Source organism: Oncorhynchus masou, chromosome 6 (assembly GCF_036934945.1).
Source record: "Oncorhynchus masou masou isolate Uvic2021 chromosome 6, UVic_Omas_1.1, whole genome shotgun sequence".
Taxonomy (NCBI): domain Eukaryota; kingdom Metazoa; phylum Chordata; class Actinopteri; order Salmoniformes; family Salmonidae; genus Oncorhynchus; species Oncorhynchus masou.
The window spans coordinates 2,951,429-2,957,409 of NC_088217.1; positions in this window are offsets into that span (position 1 = coordinate 2,951,429).

A 5,981-nucleotide genomic window follows, 5' to 3' on the forward strand; every position below is an offset into this window, starting at 1 on the left:
AATATAATAGAGACAGTAGATCTAGCTGGTCTGTCATAATATAATAGAGACAGTAGATCTAGCTGGTCTGTCATAATATAATAGAGACAGTAGATCTAGCTGGTCTGTCATAATATAATAGAGACAGTAGATCTACCTGGTCTGTCATAATATAATAGAGACAGTAGATCTAGCTGGTCAGTCATAATATAATAGAGACAGTATATCTACCTGGTCTGTCATTTTATAATAGAGACAGTAGATCTAGCCGGTCTGTCATAATATAATAGAGACAGTATAATATAATAGAGACAGTATATCTTTCTGGTCTGTTATAATATAATAGAGACAGTAGATCTAGCTGGTCTGTCAAAATATAATAGAGACAGTAGATCTAGCTGGTCTGTCATAATATAATAGAGACAGTAGATCTAGCTGGTCTGTCATAATATAATAGAGACAGTAGATCTAGCTGGTCTGTCATAATATAATAGAGACAGTAGATCTAGCTGGTCTGTCATAATATAATAGAGACAGTAGATCTAGCTGGTCTGTCATAATATAATAGAGACAGTAGATCTAGCTGGTCTGTCATAATATAATAGAGACAGTAGATCTAGCTGGTCTGTCATAATATAATAGAGACAGTAGATCTAGCTGGTCTGTCATAATATAATAGAGACAGTAGATCTAGCTGGTCTGTCATAATATAATAGAGACAGTAGATCTAGCTGGTCTGTCATAATATAATAGAGACAGTAGATCTAGCTGGTCTGTCATAATATAATAGAGACAGTAGATCTAGCTGGTCTGTCATAATATAATAGAGACAGTAGATCTAGCTGGTCTGTCATAATATAATAGAGACAGTAGATCTAGCTGGTCTGTCATAATATAATAGAGACAGTAGATCTAGCTGGTCTGTCATAATATAATAGAGACAGTAGATCTAGCTGGTCTGTCATAATATAATAGAGACAGTAGATCTAGCTGGTCTGTCATAATAGAGACAGTAATAGAGACATAATAGAGACAGATCTAGCTGGTCTGTCATAATATAATAGAGACAGTAGATCTAGCTGGTCTGTCATAATATAATAGAGACAGTAGATCTAGCTGGTCTGTCATAATATAATAGAGACAGTAGATCTAGCTGGTCTGTCATAATATAATAGAGACAGTAGATCTAGCTGGTCTGTCATAATATAATAGAGACAGTAGATCTAGCTGGTCTGTCATAATATAATAGAGACAGTAGATCTAGCTGGTCTGTCATAATATAATAGAGACAGTAGATCTAGCTGGTCTGTCATAATATAATAGAGACAGTAGATCTAGCTGGTCTGTCATAATATAATAGAGACAGTAGATCTAGCTGGTCTGTCATAATATAATAGAGACAGTAGATCTAGCTGGTCTGTCATAATATAATAGAGACAGTAGATCTAGCTGGTCTGTCATAATATAATAGAGACAGTAGATCTAGCTGGTCTGTCATAATATAATAGAGACAGTAGATCTAGCTGGTCTGTCATAATATAATAGAGACAGTAGATCTAGCTGGTCTGTCATAATATAATAGAGACAGTAGATCTAGCTGGTCTGTCATAATATAATAGAGACAGTAGATCTAGCTGGTCTGTCATAATATAATAGAGACAGTAGATCTAGCTGGTCTGTCATAATATAATAGAGACAGTAGATCTAGCTGGTCTGTCATAATATAATAGAGACAGTAGATCTAGCTGGTCTGTCATAATATAATAGAGACAGTAGATCTGTCATAATATAATAGAGACAGTAGATCTAGCTGGTCTGTCATAATATAATAGACAGTAGATCTAGCTGGTCTGTCATAATATAATAGAGACAGTAGATCTAGCTGGTCTGTCATAATATAATAGAGACAGTAGATCTAGCTGGTCTGTCATAATATAATAGAGACAGTAGATCTAGCTGGTCTGTCATAATATAATAGAGACAGTAGATCTAGCTGGTCTATCATAATATAATAGAGACAGTAGATCTAGCTGGTCTGTCATAATATAATAGAGACAGTAGATCTAGCGGGTCTGTCATAATATAATAGACACAGAAGATCTAGCTAGATCTAGCTGGTCTGTCATAATATAATAGAGACAGTAGATCTAGCTGGTCTGTCATAATATAATAGAGAATGTAGATCTAGCTGGTCTGTCGTAATATAATAGACACAGAAGATCTAGCTGATCTGTCATAATATAATAGAGACAGTAGATCTAGCTGGTCTGTCATAATTTAATAGAGACAGTAGATCTAGCTGGTCTGTCATAATATAATAGAGGCAGTAGATCAAGCGTGTCTGTCATAATATAATAGAGACAGTAGATCTCTAGCTGGTCTGTCATAATATAATAGAGACAGTGGTCTGTCATAGCTGGTCTGTCATAATATAATAATATAATAGTAGATCTAGCTGGTCTGTCATAATATAATAGAGACAGTAGATCTAGCTGGTCTGTCATAATATAATAGAGACAGTAGATCTAGCTGGTCTGTCATAATATAATAGAGACAGTAGATCTAGCTGGTCTGTCATAATATAATAGAGACAGTAGATCTAGCTGGTCTGTCATAATATAATAGAGACAGTAGATCTAGCTGGTCTGTCATAATATAACAGAGACAGTAGATCTATCTGGTCTGTCATAATATAATAGAGACAGTAGATCTAGCTGGTCTGTCATAAATATAATAGAGACAGTAGATCAAGCTGGTCTGTCATAATATAATAGAGACAGTAGATCTAGCTGGTCTGTCATAATATAATAGAGACAGTGGATCTTGCTGGTCTGTCATAAAATAATAGAGACAGTAGATCTAGCTGGTCTGTCATAATATAATAGAGACAGTAGATCTAGCTGGTCAGTCATAATATAATAGAGGCAGTATATCTAGCTGGTCTGTCATAATATAATAGAGACAGTAGATCTCGCTCGTCTGTCATAATATCATAGAGACAGTAGATCTAGCTGGTCTGTCATAACATAATAGTAGATCTAGCTGGTCTGTCATAATATAATAGAGACAGTAGATCTAGCTGGTCTGTCATAATATAATAGAGACAGTAGATCTAGCTGGTTTGTCATAATATAATAGAGACAGTAGATCTAGCTGGTCTGTCATAATATAATAGAGACAGTAGATCTAGCTGGTCTGTCATAATATAATAGAGACAGTAGATCTAGCTGGTCTGTCATAATATAATAGAGACAGTAGATCTAGCTGGTCTGTCATAATATAATAGAGACAGTAGATCTAGCTGGTCTGTCATAATATAATAGAGACAGTAGATCTAGCTGGTCTGTCATAATATAATAGAGACAGTAGATCTAGCTGGTCTGTCATAATATAATAGAGACAGTAGATCTAGCTGGTCTGTCATAATATAATAGAGACAGTAGATCTAGCTGGTCTGTCATAATATAATAGAGACAGTAGATCTAGCTGGTCTGTCATAATATAATAGAGACAGTAGATCTAGCTGGTCTGTCATAATATAATAGAGATCTAGCTGGTCTGTCATAATATAATAGAGACAGTAGATCTTGCTGGTCTGTCATGATATAATAGAGACAGTAGATCTAGCTGGTCTGTCATAATATAATAGAGACAGTAGATCTAGCTGGTCTGTCATAATATAATAGAGACAGTAGATCTAGCTGGTCTGTCATAATATAATAGAGACAGTAGATCTAGCTGGTCTGTCATAATATAATAGAGACAGTAGATCTAGCTGGTCTGTCATAATATAATAGAGACAGTAGATCTAGCTGGTCTGTCATAATATAATAGAGACAGTAGATCTAGCTGGTCTGTCATAATATAATAGAGACAGTAGATCTAGCTGGTCTGTCATAATATAATAGAGACAGTAGATCTAGCTGGTCTGTCATAATATAATAGAGACAGTAGATCTAGCTGGTCTGTCATAATATAATAGAGACAGTAGATCTAGCTGGTCTGTCATAATATAATAGAGACAGTAGATCTAGCTGGTCTGTCATAATATAATAGAGACAGTAGATCTAGCTGGTCTGTCATAATATAATAGAGACAGTAGATCTAGCTGGTCTGTCATAATATAATAGAGACAGTAGATCTAGCTGGTCTGTCATAATATAATAGAGACAGTAGATCTAGCTGGTCTGTCATAATATAATAGAGACAGTAGATCTAGCTGGTCTGTCATAATATAATAGAGACAGAGACAGTAGATCTAGCTGGTCTGTCATAATATAATAGAGACAGTAGATCTAGCTGGTCTGTCATAATATAATAGAGACAGTAGATCTAGCTGGTCTGTCATAATATAATAGAGACAGTAGATCTAGCTGGTCTGTCATAATATAATAGAGACAGTAGATCTAGCTGGTCTGTCATAATATAATAGAGACAGTAGATCTAGCTGGTCTGTCATAATATAATAGAGACAGTAGATCTAGCTGGTCTGTCATAATATAATAGAGACAGTAGATCTAGCTGGTCTGTCATAATATAATAGAGACAGTAGATCTAGCTGGTCTGTCATAATATAATAGAGACAGTAGATCTAGCTGGTCTTTCATAATATAATAGAGACAGTATAATAGAGACAGTCGATCTAGCTGGTCTGTCATAATATAATAGAGACAGTAGATCTAGCTGGTCTGTCATAATATAATAGAGACAGTAGATCTAGCTGGTCTGTCATAATATAATAGAGACAGTATATCTACCTGGTCTGTCATAATATAATAGAGACAGTAGATCTAGCTGGTCTGTCATAATATAATAGAGACAGTAGATCTAGCTGGTCTGTCATAATATAATAGAGACAGTAGATCTAGCTGGTCTGTCATAATATAATAGAGACAGTAGATCTAGCTGGTCTGTCATAATATAATAGAGACAGTAGATCTAGCTGGTCTGTCATAATATAATAGAGACAGTAGATCTAGCTGGTCTGTCATGTTTTAATAGAGACTGTAGATCTAGCTGGTCTGTCATAATACAATAGAGACAGTAGGTCTAGCTGGTCTGTCATAATATAATAAGACAGTAGATCTAGCTGGTCTGTCATAATGTAATAGAGACAGTTGATCTAGCCGGTCTGTCATAATACTATAGAGACAGTTGATCTAGCTGGTCTGTCATAATATAATAGAGACAGTAGATCTAGCTGGTCTGTCATAATATAATAGAGACAGTAGATCTAGCTGGTCTGTCATAATATAATAGAGACAGTAGATCTAGCTGGTCTGTCATAATATAATAGAGACAGTAGATCTAGCTGGTCTGTCATAATATAATAGAGACAGTAGATCTAGCTGGTCTGTCATAATATAATAGAGACAGTAGATCTAGCTGGTCTGTCATAATATAATAGAGACAGTAGATCTAGCTGGTCTGTCATAATATAATAGAGACAGTAGATCTAGCTGGTCTGTCATAATATAATAGAGACAGTAGATCTAGCTGGTCTGTCATAATATAATAGAGACAGTAGATCTAGCTGGTCTGTCATAATATAATAGAGACAGTAGATCTAGCTGGTCTGTCATAATATAATAGAGACAGTAGATCTAGCTGGTCTGTCATAATATAATAGAGACAGTAGATCTAGCTGGTCTGTCATAATATAATAGAGACAGTAGATCTAGCTGGTCTGTCATAATATAATAGAGACAGTAGATCTAGCTGGTCTGTCATAATATAATAGAGACAGTAGATCTAGCTGGTCTGTCATAATATAATAGAGACAGTAGATAAGGCTGGTCTGTCATAATATAATAGAGACAGTAGATCTAGCTGGTAGATCTAGCTGGTCTGTCATAATATAATAGAGACAGTAGATCTCGCTGGTCTGTCATAATATAATAGAGACAGTTGATCTAGCTGGTCTGTCATAATATAATAGAGACAGTAGATCTGGTCTGTCAGACTGGCTCTGTCATAATATAATAGAGACAATAGATCTAGCT